A 23,803-nucleotide genomic window follows, 5' to 3' on the forward strand; every position below is an offset into this window, starting at 1 on the left:
GTGCTTGGTCCCCTTCTCTCTTCTTGTTTTTCAGAGTCCGAGTCACCTAAGAGGATGGGGTCCATTTGGAGAGACAAAATAGCCTTCCTTTGTGGTGGTTTGATGCCCAGGGCACTGAGCTCTTTATAACCAAATCCTTACTCAACAGTTCAATAAGCGCCCCTTGCTCTGTGTGTCTGAGCTTTATGAGAGCTGTCGCCTGGTGTCAGTTGTCTCTCCTGCACCACAGATCGCTGAAACTTAGGCTAGCATCCCGTGGGGAGTCCGAAGCATTTTCTACCGTATAGCCTTTTCATTACTGACTTGAAGGCTAAACTGCAGTACTAACTGCCTACTACAAGTACTGCCCCTGCAGGTAACAGGTGGTCTCCTGCTCTGTGCATTGTGACTCCCCTTCGCAGGGTAAGAAATTTTGTGGCAGCAACCCCTTCCTTATTCCTTAACTTGTAGCTGAGAAAGAAAAATGGTCATTCTCGCTACTGATTCACTGGGTACTGATGAGATTTCGTAAAAGAAAAGCAGGTTCAGATCCGCAGGTGCTCAGTAGTACCACCCCATAACCACACTGGATACAGAAATATGTGGATGAAACTCACGTCATTCCCTGATAATGTCTGAGTGCCTCTTCTCAACCCTGCCCTCATGGTCACCTCCCCCACAGGGCTCCACCCCTCAGCCCTGCACAGGGACCTCCCCTGCACCCGGCGCCTGGTGGATGTGGCAGCTCGAGCTCTCCCTGCGGGGAGGCCCACGGTCACCAGGTCAGGATCGTGCCCTGTGTGTCGGCAGCAGGACGTCGGTCCACATGCATGGTTTCTCTGAGCTCCCCGTTCATGATATTTATATTTTAAAATTGTTTTTTGTACATTGATCAACTTCTGTTGGCAGGATGGGCTTCTTCCGTGAATTGGGTGGTTACTGGGGAAGGATGAGAATGAGGAACTGAATGTCTCACTTTCCCCAAACAGACAAGCGATGCGTCAGCAGAGTGTGTATCTCTGCCTCGTGCTTGTTATCTTTTCCTAAATGACAAAATGACCCCAAACAGCAGTGACCGTTCATCTCTCCCCTGCTTTCTCTGGTCAGCTATTCAGGAATAGTCCAGGGAATTTCTGCCTTGGGGTCCCTTATGGGATGACAGTCAGACGGTTTCTGTGGTGGGGTTATCTCCAAGGCTTCTTTGCTTCTGTGTGTGCTGCCTGTGTTGAGGACACCCCAACAGCTGGGGTCACAGCTGAGGACACAGCTGGCACCTGTGGTCTCTGCACATGGTCTTTCTAGCACGGCCTAGCTTCTTCCCTGCTTGTGGGTTTAAGGCTGCAAAACACCCGTCAGGAAGGGGAGAGAGTGACAGAAGGAGAGAGGGAGAGGGAGCCCAGTGCAACCCTTACCACCTATCATGACCCGGCCCCGGAAGTCACCTGTGCCTGCCCCTGCACAGTTTATTTTCTGACACACTTGGGAAAAGACACCCAGGCACAGAGAGGAAGGAGACTGGACTCCAACTCTCGATGAAACAGGTGGTTCTAAAAGAGGTTGCAGAATGGGAAATGTTGCTGTGGTCATTTTTGGAAAATATAATCTGCTTACCTTGAGGTCTTTTCTCTTTTTTATTGACAAAGGTAAATTCTCTTTAAAAAGACATTGCTCTCTGCTCTTTGTCAAAACAGCATATGTCCTGGTCATCTGTCCACGCCGGACCACCAGCCTCATGGAAAGTCACTCTGCCGTTGCAGCCACTTCAGGTAGCTCCCCGGGTCAGCATCAGCCTCTCTATCTCTGAAGTGAAGGCGAAAAGGCCGGTCCCGGCAGCTGGCAGGAAAGCCGGGGGCACCCAGGAGAGAGCACCAGCACCTGCCGTGAACACATCTTCAAGTCACAACATACTTCGTAGCGGACTGTACTTGAGAACAGTCTGGGTTGATCCACATGCTCTGCAGGTGTCCATGAAAAATGGCTTCCTCTTGCTCTCTGGGTGTCTGTGGAATGAAAAATAAGCAGTCCTGGCAAGAATAAAGTTGGTCCTAGGACCTGTGTCCCTGAGTGTTTCACAGGATGGGCACCTGCTGTCACCTGTCTGCACAGCTCAACCAAGGGCCCGTGATGGACAGAGCATGGACTCCAGAGGCCACTGGGAAATCGACTGCTTGGAGCTAGAGAGTTGGAACAACCATGGGAAGGCGACTTTACCTGGTCTAGTAATGATGAGCCCTTTGTAGACCATACTTTCAGCCCACATGTGGTTCCAGAAGTCTCCAAGACTCTCTGTGTTGATCTGTGTTGGGCTGGAGCCCTGGGACTTTGCTGGGGTGGGAGTGCGACAGAGAGGTGGTTGAGAGGGGCCTGGCAGCTGCAGTGAGGACGCAGAATGGGGCTGCCAGTGGGGAGGGGGCCGGGATACCGGAGGGGGAAGGGGAGCCAGAAGCGATGCAGGAAGTCCTCTGCGACCAGGGAGGGGACAGGCAGCACTTCTGCTGGCTGCCCACACATGGCTGGTGGGTACCACCTGGTGACTCCCTTCTAGAAAGCTAGGTCCATGGGATGTGCCGGCTCATTTTCAACCAATCCCACAGGGGAAACATTGAGATGGCCTGGGCCACCAACCATCTCAGAGTTAAGGGACAGCTTCTGATTTTGATGGGAGACTTAAGAGTGTGGTGGGATAGGGATTCCAGTTTCTGGTTTCGAGGGGCATCATGCTGCCTAGTGGAGACCCTTGGGTGAGAGGCTACCTCCCAGGAGGAGTCCTACAGGGCCTGCCTGGAAAGGCTAGCTCCAACAGCGCCCTTCCTCCATGCAGGAGGGGTGCGTGCCTTCGGCTGCTGGCACAGGGGCTTGTCCTTGCTGGGTCTCCTTTCCACCTTGTAGGAAACTTTCATTTCCAAGCTGGGGTTTGGGAGGTTTGATCAGCTCTCCAGGTGAGAGAGAACCTCTTCCTTTGGCTTGAGCTATTGAATGCTGCCCTTTCTACACCACAGGTCTCCCCATCCCGGAGCAATTCCTAAATTGTAAGTAGAGGCAGAGCTAGCCCAGCGTTCTGCTGGGGGAGCCAAGTGTGCAGCCTTCTCATAAGGAGAAGGTCCAACACATCAGTTTCCAGGGACGGAATCTACTCAGAGTTTTCTGATCTTGGGCTGATCTCCTAGCCTACATTTTGAAATGAAGGGAAACATAGGTGTGGTAGTCTGATGACATTCCCTCCTTCCCAGGGTGACATCAGGGCTGGCCCCCCTTGTCTGGGCCGTGTGCTTTTGTGTGGGCCATGACACCAGTGGGATTGGGGTGCTGCAGTTGGCCTGATTCTAGATTTCATCTCCAAGCTGGAAACTGAGAGGAACAAACACTCAATATTTGTTTCTGTCATATTTGTAAAAAGCAAAAAAAAAAAAAAAAAAAAAAAAAAAAAAAGAAAGAAAGAAAAAAAGAAAGAAAATTCCCGCATCATGCTTGCACAAGCACATGCATCGTCTTACTATTTTCTACTTGTTTATGGAGTAATTGCTGAAGGACACATGGTACTTCTTGGTTCCAGTGAATTTCCCATATGATTACTGCTGCCACACTTCGTCATGTGCTTTAGCTTTTCATTTTTATTTTGTTAGGATCGAGAACTCAGTGAGGAGAGAACAGTAAACCGGAGGCTCAGGGTCTGATCGTTTCTTCCCCCTCCTCTCAGAGAGGTGGGAAGGTGTGAAGACCAAACCAAGGCAGCTTCCTGGGGAGCGGCATGTGGACCCTGACGACCTCCATTTTCTGCCCTTCGTCCCAGACACACTTCTGTACTCTGAAGGCAGAGGCTTGCATTTTTAAAGAGAGAAAGCAAAAGCCGCATGCTTGGCTTCTGAATGTGTGTCTCTCTCACCATCTGGGACACGGCCCAGCTGGCCTTGTTCTGCCACCTGAGCCTGACTTAGGCTTCAGGCAGGCAGCTGTCTGTGGCCGGAGGCAAGCCCTCGAGGTCTTCTCGAAGCCTGGGAAAGCCCTGTGGTCTTCCTGGTCAGGGGGATGTAGCTGGAGCCCACCTACCACTGTTTCCTTCGCAGACATGTGAGCCTAGGGGAGAAGCTGGCGGGCTCCCGCAGGGGTGGAGTGGGAGGTGGGCTGGGGCAGGAATGCCCGATTGTTTGTTCCACGGAGGATGTGATTTTAGAAGATTGGGCTTTGGCATTTGGCCAGACTTCACAGCTCATTCTGAGCAAGCTTCTGGGTAACCACAGGGGGTTCAGGCTCCTTCTCTCTCCCACCAGCAAGGTCCACACCACCCACCAGCCTTAGAAAGTCGGAGAAACAGCTTCTGTGTGGAAGACACTTGTGAAATGCCACTGCGCACGCTGTATTCTGGTAGTGGATGAACTCCTCCGGGATCCTTTCCAGTTCTGGGATCCAGCCCCAGATGGGGGATGGGTTTCCTTTCCAAGGACAGTACCTGCATGTTTCAGAGTGAGCAGGTGACCCTGGCATGCTCTGGGCCAGGATTCCACCCACCCACTCCCTGGATTTCTGGGCCGGGCTCTGTCCGTCCCCACCACTGGGGAAGCCCTGGGTGTTCCGCACCCTGCATTCCTCTCCTGGTTCCTCTCCATCCTGTAGTGGATGGGGCTCCAAGGGAAGTAGATTGCTTCCAGCAGAGAGTGCAGCATACCAAATGCAAGTGCCAGATCTTAATTTTCTAACGGGCTGTGTAAGCACAGAATGATGTAATCCTACCCCAAATTGTAATTAATTAAAGACTAAAAGAACCTCTTCTCCAGTTAAAAGGAACCCGACAAGTAAAGAGGCTCCTATTAGGGCAGGTGCTCCCTCCCAGGCCTGGTGTGCAGAGGATGCTCTTGGTCAGGCCCCAGAAGCTCTAGCCCTGGGAGGTGGGGTAAGCTTCACCTTGCTGCCCACAGATGCCGCTGGGCACAGGCTGGAGGCCCCGGCCCCTGAGCCCATGTGGGACCCAGAGATGGAGGCAGAGGTGGTTTAAACAAATGGAAACAGGAGGCATGGCCGGTAGATTAGGCAACTGAGGCCTCAGGTCCCAGCCCTCCTCAAGAGGAGAAGCAGAGGCAGGTGATGGGAAGGGGCTGGTCTCTGCAGGAGCTGCACGGAGCCACGTCCCCTGTGCTTGCCTCAGAGCAGGGCTGCCCATACCTCCCGTGGTAGGTAGGGGGGCAGTCTTAAGGTAGGGCTGGGTGTGGATCGCCCTGGAAGTGACAATGCTGGCTGCAGGTGGAGAGTAGCTAAGGAGAGGTGGAGCTGGAACTGCCTTCTAGAAAGCAGGGTGCATGGCTCCAGCTTGCCGAGCGGAAGGAGCAGAATCATATCAGCATCCAGGTGGGAGACGAACCTAGTTCTCCCTCTTCCCAGCTCAGTGATCTCTGGCAGGTGGGTAGAACTACCCTCTGCCTTGGCTTGCTTTCCCGTAAATGGAGGATTATTAATAAGAACACCACAAGAACTGTCTGGTTCAGCAGAATCACCTGGCTCCTGTGAGTCATTCCATCAACAATTGTCTCTCTGCTGTAGCTGTTCCTCCCGCCATTCCCACTGCTACGCCTGCGTCTCCTGGCACATTCTGGAGATGTCCTGCTGCCTACACCTAACAAATTGGAGGGGGGGTGGAGAGAAAGAAAGAAAGAATGTATCAAGAGCTGTGGTTCACAAGTTTTCTGTACCTTAGACTCTTCCTGTAAATCTTCTGAAAGCTCCAGAGCTGGACTAGTCCCCTCACCAATGAAATCCCAGTCTCTGGGTTTGGGACTCAAACATCACAGTGGTTTTGAAGCTCTCCAGGTGACTCCCACGTGTGGAACAGGTGTGGGAACAACTTCAATATTCCTTCAATATTCTTGACGGCATAGGATGCCACCAACCCGACGGCCAGACTTGATTGCGCAACAGCTAGAACTCAGGTCCTAATTAAACCAGACCAGGGTCCGTGGCCGCATTACATTACTTTTACTCCAAAAGAGCAATTTTGTTCTCATCCTCCTCTGTGTCTTCTCCCTTGATCAAGCCTTTTTCTGGGGACCTTTGTTCCAGCTGGACCCAAGAATCACATAATCTCCTATGATACTGATCTTCCAGCTAATGTTTGAAGCTCCCTTTGATAACGGGAGATTCAAAAGAGAACAAACTGTTTCAAAGTGGACTTACCAAGACCCAAAAAGGGGCACTCATTGCACATTAATTCTAAATGCCTTCCCTTCTCTGCCTCAGGAGGGAATTCATCATCCGTGGCAGTGGAGCTGAGCCGTATTCCCGCACCATTCGTTACCCGCACGACCTGCCCAGGCATCTTCTGCGTTGTTTTCTTCCCAATGGCAGTGCCTCTTTCTATACCACGGCTGACCGTTTCCCTCTGGTTATTTTGCTACACATTTGTCCACGTCAAATACTCTCTCCGTTGTTTCTGTCCATTTCTGAAATTTAGATTTATCTGTTTTATTACCACATGAGAAATGGCTTCTGTCAATGTTGCTTAGTTGAATTTGGGGATCGGACTCACAAATCATCAGATGCTGCAGAGCTCGGCCTGTCTTCAGTGTGGAGGCTTGGGGTCTCCTGGAGAAGGGGTCCCAGCATTGTGCTTACACATGGGTCCCCAGGGTCACCCTGCGTGAGACGGGCTCCTGTGCGGGGTGGAGTGGAAGGTGGGCTGAGACACCTCATGCCGACCCAGATTTCACTGGAACTCATTGGCCAGCATTTATATCCGAAAACACTGCAGGATCAAGTGTATTTTCATCTGTTTTCTACCCCCCGTCCAGATTTCCTTCCATCTTAAGAGCGCACGCATGCCTATCACCTTGTATTTGTGCAAGACATGCCCATCATTTTGCCCCAGAGATCCTGCGCCCTTCTTGTTTCTTGTGTAGAGTCAAACCTCTGCACATGGGAGTAGCTGGTTTGTACTGCATCTTGTCATGTTGCTGTGTGAACTCGGAGCTGGCAGAGCCATGTTTCCGGCCTCTCTCCTCTTGCTTTCCTGGCAATGGCAACAATTCATGCTTTTGTCCATGTTTGTTCCGTTAGCCTCGTGTGTCCCTCTGCTAGAGATGTGTGTGTGGGGTTTGCAATCCTGGGCCATGGCTTTAAATGCTGTGCAAATGACTCTCTGACCCTCCTGGGGGCAGGGCTTGCAGGTAAATGCCTGATCACACTCTCACTTCTTGGATCTTGGCATCAATCTGCCCAGAGATCTAGAGACCTTGGTTAATGGCTCCAGAAAAACAGCGACCATTACTATGAAATAGAACAACTCTGGGCACCTGGGTGGCTCAGTCAGTTAAGCATCTGTCTTTGGCTCGGGTCATGATCTTGGGGTTTTGGGATCGAGCCCTGTATTATTAGCCCCAAATCACATCATGGTCCCTGCTCAGCGGGGAGTCTGCTTCTCCCTCTCCCTCTACCTCTCTCTGCAAACCCTCCAGCTCTCTTTCTTTGTCTCAAATAAGTAGAGACAGCTGCTGTGTTCTGGATTTTTCAAATTTTTTTGAGGGCGGTTTGGATGGCTATGTATTACCCCCTTAGGACTGCCTTTGCTGTATCTGATAGGTTTTGGACCGAAGTGTCTTCATTCTCATTGGTTTCCATGAATTGTTTCAGTTCTTCTTTGATCTCCTGGTGGATCCAAGCATTCTTAAGCAAGGTGGTCTTTAGTTTCCTGGTGTTTGAGTTCTTTCTGAACTTTTCCTTGTGATTGAGCTCCAGTTTCAAAGCATTGTGATCTGAGAATATGCAGGGAATAATCTCAGTCTTTTGGTATCGGGTGAGTCCTGATTTGTGACCCAGTATGTGGTCTATTCTTGAGAAGGTTCCATGTGCACTTGAGAAGAATGCGTATTCTGTTGTTTTAGGGTGGAATGTTCTGTATATATCTATGAGGTCCATCTGGTCCAATGTGTCATTCAATGCTCTTGTTTCTTTATTGATTTTCTGCTTCGATGATCTATTTCTGAGAGAGGCGTGTTAAGATCTCCTACTATTAATGTATTCATATCAATATGATTCTTTATCTTAATTAATAGTTTTCTTATGTAGTTGGCTGCTCCCAACTACATATTGGGGGCATAGATATTTATAATTGTTAGATCATCTTGGTGGATCATCCCATTAAGAATGATGTAGTGTCCTTCTGTATCTCTGACAATAAATCTTAAAAAAAAGAAAAAGAAAAAACCCTAAAAACTGGATCCCTCGTAGTTGAGAGAGATGGAGTGGGACAGGGGAGCAGAGGGGCATTTTTCTGTTCTGTGATGTTGTATAAGGAAGCGTCACAAATAAAACAAAAGCAAACGCCCACATGACTATGCTTCGCAGGTAGAGGAAGGTAAAAGGAGGTTGGACATCACCCATGACCGCCACAGTGTTGCAGCATATCCCCTCGACTTCACTTCAGAGACTCCCAAATAGCTCTCTGTTGTTCCCCAAACCTTTACTATCTCAAGTTCGAAACCAGGGGTTCTGTCCTCTAGGAATCTGGTGATGGGACCACACCACTGCCGCCAACCTGGCTCTCAATCTCCAGACCCTCTCTGGGCAGGTAGACTCGTGGACCCTCCAAGGGTCCCCCTTCCATGAACCGTGGAGACTGTCTGCCCTGCCTTTGCAGGCATGTTCTGTTTCCTGGCTGCACTAACTCGCTAGGTATTCTTGCTAGGTCCCAGGCTTGTGTTTTGTCTGTTTGGCTCTCACTCATGGCCTCCTTGCATTATGAGGAATAGGCTCCTTTTCTTACTGGTGCAGACTGATGTTATCAGCTGACACAGAGTATTTTAAGTCTCAGGAAGCCATTTGCTGCTTTCTGTGCTTCTGGCTCTAAGTTAGCAGGGTTACATTCTAACCTCTTCTTTACTAGGTGCCTCATAAACATTTCTGTTATGTAAACTCAAAACACTGAAACATTTATAAATGTGACTATGCGAGCAAATCTACACAAATATCATGGTCTATTCTCTATGTACTTAATAATTATTTTCTCTATGTTTACTATGTTTCTATCATTAACATTTTAGAACTGTCAAAATAGGGATAATTTGATACTGGAAAAATGACACTGTAAATAAATCCCATTGATTTTTATTAGTTTGATCTGGCAAGGATAATGATAACCAAATGTTTGAGAAGGGATTGGCCTTAAATGTGACAAAAGCATAACTCAAAACTAGGACAGATCTTGACTAATCATATAAAGGGGAAGCTGAAGCATGGAAGATTCGAAACAATGAATAATGAAAAAGATTTTATGCTTTAAATTGAAATACCTACTTTGCATTTGCAATCAAAGCATGTTTCTCACACTGCTTTATTTAAAGTAGGTTATTGACCCCACTGTGACTAAAGGTGCCAGGAGGTAGGGGCAGCCCAAGGAGGTTGTGGGAATAACCTGGAGGATGAATGGTGGGTGTCCGGGATAGACAGCAACACGGCTGTCACCATGCTCGGACACAGCTGCGAGATCTTGGTAGATTGGAGTATGATCCAGAATCACACCTCTCACCTGCCTCCCAAACCTCTTGCCCTCACACCCCTGGACTTTTCTCTTGACTAGTGGAACACTGGTAGAACCAATGTGGGCAGAGACTTGGAAAATGCCTATGCCATGGGGCTGGCTCCCTGGACCTTCCACCATCACTGTGAGAAGAACTTCTGGGGCAGAACGAAGAGGAGAGACACATGGAGTAGACACCTGTGCCGTGCCCAGCTGAAGCCCACAGGTGTATAAGCTAAATAAATGCTTATTGTTATATGAGTTTGGATCTTTGTGCCGGTTGTAAAGTATTATTATGGCCATAGATACCTGATGATATCTACTGTCAATGGGACTTTCTCTTAAAAATAGACTAGGACACAGATGCAAACCCCTCATCATCTCTGTTTCTTCACTCTTTCCTCACCCCTGCATGACCCCAGCTTTCTGCCAGTGTGTTAGGCGCCTATTATGGAGGTTGTCATGAAAACAACCAACAGGAAACAGGATGCTTTTCCCGCCATGAAGAATACAGTCTTGCTGTCTGTTGGGATCTGGGACGGGGGGAGGCAGTGCCGCCGAGCATCCAGGTATCAAAGGGGTGTCCCCTGCTCCACCTACTGGCAGTGTGGACTGGAGTCAATTACTTGATATCTCTAAGCCCTAATTTTCTTTTCTGTAAAATAGCAATAATTACACTAATCTCATGGGGCTTTTGTGAGAATTAAATGAGCCACGGTAGGTGCATGTGAAGTACTCAGCACCATTCTTGGCCCTCAGAAAGTGCTGGGCACGGCAGCTGGTACATAATTATATAATTACAACAGAACATGCTGCCACTGGAGGAGGGGCACCAGCTGACTGTGTTCACCTGACCACTGTGTGCAAAGGAGGGAGATTGATGCCTGTTGTCGCTGAGGTCACAGAGTGGTAGGTGTTTTTGTCTAAAGAGTTCCTCGTTCCCTGTGAATTGGAGACCTCCAATGTCTTCTTGTGTGATGACAGCTCTACCTATGGCATGTTCTCCTGAACCCCCAGAGACATGTCAGTGGGGGTGAATTTCATAATTGCTTTTGGATCCTGGACATAATATCTCACTATGGGAGTCAGGAGCCAGCATACATTTATTTTTATTTTATTTTCTTATTTTTTTTAAGCACTGTTACTTGGAGGGTAGTTAGCTCAGAGGAATACCATGTTCCAGCCCAGCCTGCCTCTCGGCAGGAAAGGAAAATGAACTTGTATAGGCCACCCTAATGTCTTTCAGACATAAAAGCAGGAAAGTAGATGAGTGTGTGGCAGTCAGTGCACGGACTCTATCTCTTAATGAGGGTTTCTGGCTTATCTATGTATTTTGAAGAAGCCACCTTGCTTAATGGTGACATTGGTAGTACCTATAAACACTCTGAGTCTTGGCTTGTGGGAAATGGAAACATCATTTAGGGTTGCCAGATCTTTCTAGCTCTCTGCTGACTCTTTGTTGGTTTATCAGTGTGAAGAGAGAACAGTCTGCATTTGCTTCATAAAGTAATCCATCTTTGTCCATTACATAGCGAATCTACTCAGTTTAACAGACATCAATAGACTCTTCCAATATTTAAGACAAAACTTTCTCTATAGAACACAGCATGGACCATGAAATGTTCTCTGACCCCAAGGGGCTACCCCCAGTCTTATGTTCCAGGCTGTGTTTCCCAGGAAGCAGTTCTGAGAAAGAGATTTGTGGGCCGAAAGTTCATTGGAAAGTGCTTTCGGGATGCACCCCTGACTGGAAGGGAGGGCAGCAGGAAGGGGCAGAATGGGGAGCTGAGCTGTCATGCTTGCACAAGAAAGGCCTCAGCTGATCCCGGGGTGGGGGTGCTTCTGGAGCTGGGAAGGTTCCTTTGAATGTCGCTCTACTGGTGTGAGGGGGCTGGGCCTTTGAATGGCATATGACCTTGGGTGAAGCAGCTCTCTTCAACCAAGAACAAATTCCAACATGGTACTCAGCTGGGAGCTGCCAACTCTGAACAGCACGAGGAGAAGGGCCGAGCTGTTCACAGCACTTCATTATGGTACGTGCATGAGTACTATAGGGTCTGCAAGAGAAACTCTAGGGGATCTTCAAGCCAGAAGACAATTTCCCAGGAAAGGCTCGATGAGGCCTAGCTTCTGAGATGGGCCTAGGACCATGGAAACTCTGGTATATCTTATGTCCTGAAAGTGCATGGTCAGCTGGAGATCTCAGAGCCTCGAGGATTAATGCAACAGGCTTGGTCAGGAAGCCGTTTGCTGTTTTCTGTGGTGGCTCAGTCAGTTAAGCATCCCAGCTCTGCTGGGAACATGGAGGTGAAGAGATGGTGGAAAGTGAGTGATAGCTGTCTTTGCAGCTCAGAGCAGGTTATAGAGAGGCATGAAAGGTAAGCTCAGCTTTTGGAGTTCTTTCTCAAAACTACGGATCTCTCTCATTAACTCAAACTGAAACAGTGTGAGCACAGCTGAGCCTCAGCCTCTAGACAGTGGGGAGGTAAAGAGATTAGCTAACAGGTGGCTCCGGAAGCCCGGGTGAGAAGTGTGCCTTGTTAAACAGGATAGAATAGAGCTCGGCCAACGGGGCAGGTGGAATGGAGCCCCGTGGCAGAGCATGTTGAGTGCCAGACTGAGTGGTTTAGAGTTAATATTTGATCCCCAAGGAGCACTGGTCTAGGTTTCGGGATCTGGAGTGCCGCAAAAGAGCATGACTGAAAATGGGAGTGTCAGCACCTGTCAGAGCAGACCGATCAGAAAACACCAGAAGTCTCCAATTACGGATCCTCAAGTGGCTTTTAAGACTCTGCTTGAGCGCCGTGAGGGTATTAAAGATTGTATCCCAGACCCCGGCCTGTCAGCTAAGGCCATTTTATGAAGTGTTTTCCCTGGATCTCCTGAAGTCAGGAAGAATTGTATACGAAACAGGTGTGGATTGCAGATAAATATGTCTGGTCTAAAAAGAATTGGCAACACACTCTTGGCAGAATGACTGATTAGTGGCTTTTGTTTTGGAGACCGGTTTTTTTTTTTTTTCACGTTGAATATGGAAGAGAACATGACGAAACCAACGAGATGGAAAGATGTGCTGTCCATTCATCTGTAGAGTAGGGTGGCCAATATCAATCACCGTCATTAATTAGAGTTAATCAACTAAATCATTAATTTCTTGAGTCATTGGCAATAAAAAAAACATAACAATGTATATTTGCCAAAACGATTTGCAATCTCAGTGAAAACAGTAATCCAGCAATTAAATACAAAGAAACTCCATTAATTTGCGTTGTGTTTACTTACCAAAGCAGTTAATTACAAAGATTAGTCAAAATTGATACAAATCAAAGTATGAGTGGTGGTGAGGAAGGATATGACAACGTCCTGGCTAAAAGGCAAATCAATGATATTAACGTTTAGGTAATTCATTTTATGGCAAAACAAGGGTTCTCACACCGCCTGTCCCACGCGACTCCTGGAAGAGTGGCTCACAGTAATAAACTGGAAAAAGCTCTGTACAAGTGCACTCTTCCATTCAGATCCTTGAAAAAGTAACAATGATCACTTACTGTTTTTGAAAGCAAAACTTGAAACCAAGAGAAAACAATTGGAAGTATCAAATAAATCAAAATTATCATTTAAGTTACTTCCAATTACACACTTCATACTGTTAGCCACCTATGTCGTAGGAAGGAAGTTACTGTGTTGTGCAGGAAGAGGGCTTTAGGCTCTCAGGGGTTCATTGTGCCCCAGGACTCTGGCTGTGAAGGGGTAGACTGGATTCAGAAACCCAGTCACAGGAAAGTGTGGTCATCTCTCGACAAAATATGGAAACTGAAGGGCAGAACCATGGGTAGATGGGAACTGGAGGGGACTCCCGCCTTTAGGAGGAAACTGTACTAGTGGGGTTAAGAAGCCTGAGACCCTGCTGAGACAGGTACATCACAGACTAAAAGGAGATGGACATTTCCCTAACCATGGCAGAAATAACGAAAGGTTTAACATTCAAAGTGAACACACATTTTTAACATAAAAATTAAAAAACCTATGTCAAGTCTAAGAATCACAAACCAAATAAACAGAAATGATGGTTTTCATTAACCAGCCTCTGCCTTATGAATATTTATTTTTAGCTAACATGTCTTTCCATATCCCTGTGAGATGGGGGTACTTCTCCCCAGTCAACAGATGAGAAAATCGAGGATTAGGGAAGGAGATTGCTGTCTGGCTTCTGAGCAGCAGAGCTGAGATGCACACCCTCCCAGGGGCGTTCCTGAACTGGAAGTTTAACCAGATCATTGTTCAAAAATGGAGGAGCTTATAAATCACTGAAGAAAGACTGTTTTAAAGACAAATGGTAAACATTTGAACAGCAAATCCAGAGAAGAGCAAATCCAAATGATTCATAAACATTTGAAAGAACAAATTCAGAGGCATCAGAGAATGCAAATTAAGGTAAAGAGACTAACTTTGCCTGGGAACCTCAGAGAGGCAGCCTCAGGGCGGTGCAGAGAGCATGAGGGAACGGTCATTTCCGGCAGGATGAGAACTGGGATCTCCTTGGACAATGGCTATTGCAGTCAGCAATACCACGTTGGTCTCCCAAGCCATTTCCCCCATGGGAACCCATTGCACTGAGAGGAATGCAAGACATTTGCAGGCACATCTGGACACACATACCATTTCCAGATGGCAAAAAAGAGAACCATTTAATTGCCCATCAGTAGGGAAACTGCTGGAAGGTTGAGTAACCCGTGATGCATCTGTTGCACAAATGAGCATGCAGTTATCCACTGAATGCAGCAGACGCCCCGTCGGATGGCTGGTGAGAGTTCTAGAAAGTACAACTGAGCTAGAAGGTGAGCTGCACGGTGGCATGCGTGGCATCTTTATTTCTGTAGAAGGAATCATGTGTATGTGCACATGCTTGTGTGACTAAGAGAGAATGTGTACAATGTTGCGAGAGGGGTCCTTAGGTGGAGGCAGGAAAAGGGGTTCCACGCCCTGGAGTGGGGAGGGAAGGGAAGATAAGAAGAGAAAAATGCAAATAAAAGAAAGAGCCTGCACCTTAAAATAGAATAATAATGTATCCGATTTATGTAAAGTAAATCTGTGAGTCTGTGAAGAAATGTACAAACATATAGGGTAAGATCTCTACCTAACCCCCTTCCCGCACACTAACCACAAAGGATGCCCACAGGAAAGGAACGAGAAACATGTCCATGTGTGGAAGGATGTGCATAACGGGATCATGTTTTATGAACAAGAAACACTGCTTCCCTATCCAGGTGCGCACCCGCTGTGGTGGAGGTTGGAGGCTGGTGGTCCAGGGCCAGGTGAAGGCAGAAGAATAGCTTCTCGTTGTCTTAATCCACTTGCAACGCAGGAACATTCATTTTGCAACTTCAGAACTGAGAGACACATTTCAAAGGAAAGAAAAAGGTCAGCACCCGCATTTCAAAGTCATACCCGTGAAATGTCGGCCACGAATCAGCTCCTGTCCCTCAGTCCAGTGTCCCTTGGTGATCTTGGATAACTGCAGATAGACACCCCCATGGTTCCCCTAGCCAAAGCCTGTGATTTTGGTACCCCCTAGAAGGATGCTTTGTGTGACCCTGTGACCACAGAGCCTTGGGCCCTGCCCTGCTGGGCTGTGAGGGGATGTCTGGTCTCACCAGTCTCAGGATAGGACCTGTGAACTCCAGGCAGCTGAGCAGAAAGTGCGGAGGCTCACTGACCAGAGAAAGGCAACAAGTCAGAAGAAGAACTGGTCCTCTGGGATGCTGAGGGCTGAAAGGGACATGAGCTGGGTCTAGAGCATGTGAGAAGAAGGGTATGCTTCGGATTACCGAAGGCGCCAGAAGAACAATGATATTTTTAAAGATATAGGTTTGCTTTTGTTTGTTTGTTTTTATTTTTTAATTTCGTTTCAGTGTTTCAGAATTCATTGCTTATGTACCATACCCAGTGCTCCATGCAATCCATGCCCTCCTTAATACCCACCAGCAGGTTCACGCAACCCCCCAACTGCTCCCCTCCAAAACCCTCTGTTTCTCAGAGTCCACAGTCTCTCGTGGTCGCCTCCTGCTCCGGTTTCCCCCAACGCCCTTCTCCTCTCCATCTCCCCATGTCCTCCATGCTATTCCTTATGCTGCACAAGTAAGTGAAACCATATGATACTTGACTCTCTCTGCTTGACTTCTCTCACTCAGCAGAATCTCTTCCAGTCCCGTTCATGTTAATACAAAAGTTGGGTGTTCATCCTTTACTTTTTAATGACAGAAGCTCTGGCTAGAAAATTGTGGAAACGTCTTTAACTCTAAAAAATGAGATTTTGCTGTAAGTCCTCCTGTCCTTTTCTTAGGCACATGCATCCCAAACATCAGATTCCTCCTCTTCTCAGCGGTGGCTGTCTCTGAAATTTGGACGAAGCAGCAAGAACTCTCGGCATCCCGACTCTGGAGACCCCGGGGTAGACACAATCCTGAGAGGGATGACATGAGAAGGGCAGGCCCACCTGTTCACACAGCTCCTGGTGTCACCATGGAGCAATCCCCGTTGCTGGGGACCAGAACTCATCTGCCTGTACCTCCGCAGGCTGTAGGAATAAGCCCACACACAACCTTTCAAGGTCAGGTGTAGATGTTCAGTCTAAATATTAAATTTGTACTGAAGAAGAAATGGTGCCTAATTAATAAGGCACCTTCCCTTCCCCTATGTGGTGCTGGGGTGATGAAGGCACCCTTGAACCCCCGATTTCTGCTTCCTGTATCACCCAGCAAGGCACAGCTGACTTGGCTTGGGAGACTGTGTTGCACGTCCAGAGGGCCGTGAGGAATAAGGCCCAAGGCAGGAGGTACGAGATACATACACTTATCTATTAATATGTATGGATCACTTTTCAAAAAAGATTTTGTTTATTTGAGAGAGAAGGAGAGTGAGCAAGTGAGAGAGCAGGAGCAGGGGAACAGAGGGAGAGGGAGAGAGAGAATCTCAAGCTGACTCCCCGCGGAGTGTGCAGCCGGATCTGGGGCTTGATTCCAGGACCCCGTGATCTTGACCGGACCCGAAGGCAGACGCTTAACTGACCAAGCCACCTCGGTGCCCCAGAAAGCAGAGCTGTTATACACTCGCCCCCCGCAGTAGTCCTTCTTTCTTTGCAAACGGAGCGGGTGCTCCAGGCCCTGCTCTTTCTGCTGTGCCGGTACCAGGTGGTGGAGAAGGCGCCGGGGGATCAGTGCAGATGGAGGACAGAGGCTCGGAATTGCCACTGGGGACCAGAACGGGGCCCGAGCGCACGGAATCGGGTAGTTTACACTTTGTGTATGGGGCTGCCTATGGAGACGTCTTTGGGGGTTTTCCACTCTAAAGACCAATGGGACCTCTGCTTTTGAGATAAAGAGGGAAGCTAGCTGCCTTCAACTTTCCTTCTGCTCTCCATTGGGGAATCCTGTCATTTGTATTTTAGATGTAAATTCATGTAAATCAGCACTTACTTTCAGATGAAATCCTACCATTGAGAACAATCTGGAGTCATTCTCTAATGCCAGCATGCATTTGATCCCCATATAATTTCTTGGCATATGGATTAAGCCTGCAATAAGGGTGGCACACTCATGATTGGACATGCAAGACAACTGACCCTTATTTTGCCACAAGGACAGGGAAATCTAATTGTAACGCCTTTTCTAGTATCTGAGACAAAGCTGGGCTGAATGCCAGTTCCGCTAATTGGCTGGAGTGTGGGCCATCCAATACCGGCGTTTTGGGGTCAGTTGTATTTTCTTTTCATCTTCAGTCCAGAGAAAGCTCTTCAGCCCTGGCCTGTCCATTGTCAATGGATGTGTTCAGTTTCAGTAAAGCAAGAGAATGTATAAAAACCCAACCCAGATTAACCACCCCCTTTAGGCAGACCTTTCCCCAAGGCTGTGTCCTTGTGAATGACGGATGTATCATTCTGGTGATCCAATCTGTATACATAGGAAAGCCCTGAGCAGAAGTCTTTATGAAGGAAGGGGACACAGTACTCAAGTCTTTGGAAAACTGGGTGCTGCTAGGACGTGCAAGGTTGCTGCTTTTACTAGGATGGAGAAGATAAAGAGGAGGCAGGGGTGTTCTGAAGGCTGAAGAGCATTGGCTATAGAAAGACATGTTACATACATTGGTCTGTCGTTACATACATTTAGGTAAACATCAGAAAAAAGTCATGAGCCTGAAATGGAACAGCACATCATTGGGAAAAGCATTAGATGATGAGGCAGATATCAATAGAGACTGAGTGTGACGAGGCTCCTCGTGTGTCGGGTAAGGAATGTGTGCCGGAAATGGCCTCGAGCAAGGCGAGGCAATGGTCAGAACAGGATGCCCCTCTCAGGTGCAGAGTCCTCGGTGTATCAGCGGTGGATGGGTTGATGGGTTGAACCCGGCAGCATCTCCGATGACTCTGCTAAGGGTAAGGGGGCCGAGAGAAGAGGTGTACTCTCTCCATAATACCCGGAGAAATAATTCTAATGATTGTAAAAATGAAAATCAAGACTTTTTTGTTTTTTCTTTTTTTACCCCTTAAAACTCTTGTAAGTCTATTAACATTGTTAAACTAAACTACTTTTGAAATGTGGATGGATAGTTCTTGCTGATTTTTCATTTTTCTTCTGTTTGGGGAGATTTCAGGGAGGTGGTTTGAGGCTGAGAGTTTGCTGTCACCTTTAGCTGTCATTGAGTCTAGGGACCTTGGTGAAGTGGCCAGCTGACTTCCGTGGGTGAGGAGGCAACCATCTCCAGGCATCTGTAGGGACCCAGGAGTCAGACGGCAGGGGAGGAGCAGGTGGGGCTTAATTAGCACAAAGAGCCAGCTCATTAGTGAGGAGGGGCATCTGCGGGGAAGCTGAGCAGGCAGCAGCCCCTTTAAAAGGAAGAGGCAAGGAAGTAGTGACGAATATTTATTAAAATGCAGACAGAAAGGCTTCAGCTAAATCATTATACCCATCCCGTAAGGAGAGGCCAACCCAGAGAAGCGCCCCGCCCTGAGAGGCCGCAGAGAGAGGGCCGGGCAATTTACCTCCGGAGGGTCGCGCAGAGAGCAGCGACAGGCTTTAGTGTTTGAAGAGCTGTGAATCTGAGGGAAAGACGAAGAGGAATATTTAGTCAAGTGATGGAATTAACCATTTTCGAGAATGAACGGGGCTGCTACGGTGAGGATAGGACAGCTGTCCCTCCCTTCCCGGGACTCAGGAACAAAGGCAGTGAGAGGAGGGGCCCGCGCGGGGGGTGGGTGGCTTGTGGGGGAGGGGGTGGGATGTGTTGGGGGCTGGTGAACACGGCAGCTGGAAGTGTCAGGGGCCCTGGAGATAGTTCTCAGTGTGGGCGTGCAAGGCAGCCTGACTGATCTTAGCAAACACCTGACCAGTGCCCTCTAGGAGGGCTCACTGCGGAAACTGGGGCTTGTGGCTGGGGGCAGGGCACCCGCTGGAGGTCCAGGTCTGCACTGCTCACAGGATGCAGGACCCCCCGGGGTGGCTGACCAAGCCCCCAGGGCTGGCACAGGACAGACCTCCCCACGTCCCACCAAGGTGAAGCCCTGACCTAACACGGGTTTTCACTTCCTTCCCGCCCCACTTCTGGGACCAGGTTTGGTTCAATTCACCTGCCCAGCGCCTTGCGAACACACCTTCTTGTAAGTCTGCAATGTCAGCAGCCTACCGGAAAACTAACAAATAGCTTAGTTAGAGTGCGGAGAAAATGCAGCCCCAGACACATTTTCAGGATCATTTTGGAAGGAACAAGTGGAGCAGTATCATGGAAAATGAAACTTCACTTACTGAACCTTCGCTGAGGACGGGCGGAGGTGAGGGCGGCCAGCTCTATCATCCTCCTGTAAATCTGAGCCCGTCTCCTCTCTGCGTTCATTGCTAACAGCATCAGACCCGCTTAGCGATTCTCTCAGGCGTGGTCATGCTTGCTTCACGGAGGGAATGCCATGATCAATAGATTCGTCTTCGAGCCGAGTGCGGTTAGATGACAGACACAACGTCCCGGCCAGCCATCTGGGTGGCATTCGTGGAGTTGCGGTTACCTGCTATCAGATCCCTGGGATGGGCCCTAGACACCTAGGCTGGAAACAGGACAAAGAGTGTTTTCGAAAGCGTTGGAAACCATGCTAGTGTAGAAGCTACGTGACTTAAGGGAGAAAAGGAGAGGTCAGGACCAATCTAGCTATATGTAGCATCAGACATGTGGGTCCTTGACAGCTGCGAACAGGAAGTCAGATGAGTGATGAGGAGCCCTGGTACCACCATGAGGTAGATAAGCAGTATAAGGCAGGTTAAGGTGAAGCAGCCCTTGAGGAAGCTGGGAACAGCCCAGCCGAGTAAGGAAGGTGTCCCAGTGGGGTTTGAAGGTGTAGCCACTCCAGGTGACTAACTGGTAGAGGGCGATGAGGAATCAGGGCCAACGAGCAGCCCTAAGAGTCTGCTCTACCCTCTCCTGGAGACGCTGACCCCCTAGCTGCACTGACACCCTGGAGGAGAGGGGACCATGGTTCAACTAGGTCTTTTTTTTTTTTTTTTTTTGTAATTATGTTCAGTTAGCAACTAGGTCTTTTTGCTATAATTTTGAAGAGAGAAGCCAACGGATACATACACATATAAACTCTAGACAGTAGCTGTCACTTTACATGGGGCTCCAAAGTGCCTTGTTTCTACAATGACAAATCTTTATCTTTGTTCTGAATTCTCCTACAATGTCTATGTACTGAAATTATGTTCAATGCTGTACACCTTCACCTCTGATGTCTGTCCTTGCGGACTTGGTCCAAGGGGCTGTGATACTAGGGATTTCTTAAGAGACAGGCCTTATGGTCTCGCTCCTTTTATCTTCCTCAGAGATGAAGGGCTTTTCTCCCTTCTCTCTCTCCAGTAACTTCCACAGACTCCATTACTGGGGGGATCACTTGCCTTTTTCCTCTAGGAAGAGAGTGGCTGGGACCATTGGCGGGAGCAGCTAATGGAGTTAGTCATTCATGTACTTTGTAGCCCAGGATCTTCAGAAGTCTTTAGTAAGAGCCTAACACAAAAGGAAGGTTAAAAGACCCAGATGTCCTCACAGTCTGCTCACTGAGGACAGGGCATAAGAAGGTCTGCCTCCAGTGCAGCCATTCATGTTCAGCCAGCCCCAGCTGGCAATGGTCCCTCAAGCCACAGCCAAACCCAGGACAGCTGAGGTGCAGGACTATTCTGAGAAACTCCAGAACCTCAAGAACAGGACGATAGTCTTCTCCCTGGAGACTCTAGAATAGTACCCCAGCTGATGCTGATTGCTGGGATGAGAGTAGACTCATGCAGCCAGTAGGGAGCCTCCTGAGAGCAACCATGCCATGCTACGAGTACTGGCGATTCTGGACAGCCCAGAAGCTCAAGAACCTCTTCTTGATGTAGTGGACAGTGTAGACTTATTCCAGGGTTGGGCTGTGGATTTTCTCTGGTAAATAACCCAGGACATGGGAACTCTTCCAGAAGAATCTTGAGATGTCCTGATTGTCTTATTGCTCTTGGAGCCTCCCCTCAAGGACGCAGAGGCTTCCAAGAGGGCTGAGTTTGCTTACCTGGTAGGAGAGTCTGAAATGATGACCCAGATATGCACTGATTTCTAGAAGTAAAAGTGGGTACACATGGGCCCCTTGCTTGGGAATAGACAAGAGGAATTTAAACATGTAAGAATATGACTTCTGTACCTGGTTTTGCTCACTATGCAAGAGGTAACTTCTGCTGAACTGATCATAGACACATAGACATTTGGATGTTGCTAGGTGACAGCCTGAGATGTGACTAAATCCAAGCTAATAACAAAAATGAGTGTTCTGGATAATCTATGACTTTCTGTTTGTTATCTCCTTATCCTGATTGCTCAGATAATTAAACATGTCCATCCCAAGTAGCCTGTCATTGCAAAGCCTGCTTTGCTGCAGGAAGCATTTTGTTTCTAAAGACGGAAGAAAGAAGGCAAAATGTGATGTAAGGTATAGTTAGACTCACGTTTCATGGCTTCATCCTCTCCTTCTTCCCTGTTCCCTCCTCCTATTCCTTCTTTCCCTCCTGTTCTTGTGGTTGTGCCAAATAATACTTTATTTCCTAATTTTAAAAGTAGGTATTAATCTCAACTATAGAAAATCAAAAGATTAATGGCCTCAAAACCACTGTAAATTATATTTTCTTGTTTGACTTAGTAATTTTTTAAATTTTTTTAAAAGATTTTATTTATTTCTTTTTATTTTATTTTATTTTTAAAATTTCTTTTCAGTGTACCAGAATTCATTGTTCATGTGCCACACCCAGTGTTCCATGCAATCCATGCCCTCCATAATACCCACCACCAGGCTCCCCCAACCTCCCACCCCCTGTCCCTTCAAAACCCTCAGATTGTTGTTCAGAGTCCAGTTTCTCATGGTTCATCTTCCCCTCCAATTTCCCCCAATTCCCTTCTCCTCTCCATCTCTCCATGTTATTTCTTATGTTATTTCTTATGCTCCATAAATAAGTGAAACCTTATGATAATTGACTCTCTCTGCCTGACTTATTTCACTCAGCATAATCTCTTCCAGTCCCGTCCAGGTTGATGCAAAAGTTGGGTATTCAGCCTTGCTGATGGAGGCATAATACTCCATAGTGTATATTGGTCACATCTTCTTTATCCATTCGTCCGTTGAAGGGCATCTTGTTTCTTTCCACAGTTTGGTGACTGTGGCCATTGGTGCTATAAACATTGGGGTACAGATGGCCCTTCTTTTCACTACATTTGTATCTTTGGGGGTAAATACCCAGGAGTGCAATTGCAGGGTTATAGGAAAGCTCTATTTTAATTTCTTAAGGAATCTCCACACTGTTTTCCAAAGCGGCTGCACCAACTTGCCTTCACACCAACAGTGTAAGAGGGTTCCACTTTCTCCACATCCTCTCCAACAATATTGGCCATTCTATCTGGTGTAAGGTGGGATCTCAATGTGGTTTTGATTTGAATCTCCCTGATGCTAGTGATGATGAACATTTTTTCATTGTCTGATAGCCATTTGTATGTCTTCATTGGAGAAGTGTCTGTTCATATCTTCTGCCCATTTTTTGACATGATTATCTGTTTTGTGTGTGTTGAGTTTGAGGAGTTCTTTACAGATCCTGGATATCAGTCTTTTATCTGTACTCTCATTTGTGAATATCATCTCCTGTTCCGTGGGTTGCCTCTTTGTTTTGTTGACTGTTCCTTTGCTGTGCAGAAGCTTTTAATTTTGGGGGGGGGGCAATAAATATTTCAATTTTGAGTCTCTCTGCACATTGAGAATAAGTTGGGCTTTCTTTCTTTCTTTTTTTTTTTTTTTTTAGGTTTTATTTATTTGTTTGACAGACAGAGATCACAAGTAGTCAGAGAGGCAGGCAGAGAGAGAGGGGGAATCCTGCTCCCTGCTGAGCAGGGATCATGATGTGGGGCTTGATCCCAGGACCCTGAGGTCATGACCTGAGCCAAAGGTAGGGGCTTTATCCCACTGAGGCACCCAGGCGCCCCTAAGTTGGGCTTTCTTAAATAGTTTCTTAAAACCTTTAAATATGTAAGGAGGACATATGCTTATCAGTGAGGTATATACATGCTCAAGATATAGAAACCCATAGTAAGGATTTTTTAAACAAGTCATCTCTTTGTGTTTCAAATGTGATGCTCAGAGGGATTCATAACATATTTACCCTCTTACTTTCCCATAGAAGACAAATTCCAGATGAACCTTTAGAAAAAGTTGCCATTCCAGATTCAGTGAGTATTTTGATTGAGAGAATAGTTAAAAGCATGGACTCTTCATTAAGTAATTACTTGTCATCTATTATGTGGAAAATACCTTTTTGAGTATCACTAAGCATACAAAACAACATGACCTTGTGCCTTTGATCACAGACAGCTCGTTTTCTAGTGAGTCAAGATTAAAACATGCACAAGAAACTGCAACCACATCACTTTAGTCTTGTAAGGAGAGATGACATAGTCTAGCATTTCAGACATGAGCTAACTTAACTTGGGTGATTCACGTACAGGTCAATTTAAACAAGATGATAAAAAAATATAAGCAGAATTTCAGAAAACAGAAATGAGAACATTTAGGAGATGTATATGTGAAGAGGTAGAGGGTAGCAGAAGGAAGGACCAGCTTCCAGTGATGAGTGATGGCAGCACAGAACACAGAACACACTAGGTTAATGGCAGAATGTGGTCAGACTCCCCGGTGTTTGCTCTGGGCAATGGCTGCCCTTGGTTATTTTTGAGCACTGGAGTGATACAGTCATGAGAGAAATGACCTGAGAATGGATGAATCGG

At 47.5% G+C, this 23,803-nt stretch overlaps 1 long non-coding RNA gene across 1 annotated transcript; it reads left to right on the forward strand.

Moving 5' to 3' along the window:
- The first annotated feature begins 523 nt into the window (after positions 1-523).
- LOC309861546 lies at positions 524-2,030 on the forward strand. The gene is made up of 2 exons (XR_014310010.1): positions 524-761; positions 1,671-2,030. It is a non-coding gene; the product is annotated as an uncharacterized lncRNA (long non-coding RNA).
- The last annotated feature ends 21,773 nt before the right edge of the window (positions 2,031-23,803 follow it).

This window comes from Mustela nivalis (assembly GCF_964662115.1).
Source record: "Mustela nivalis genome assembly, chromosome: 3".
NCBI lineage: Eukaryota > Metazoa > Chordata > Mammalia > Carnivora > Mustelidae > Mustela > Mustela nivalis.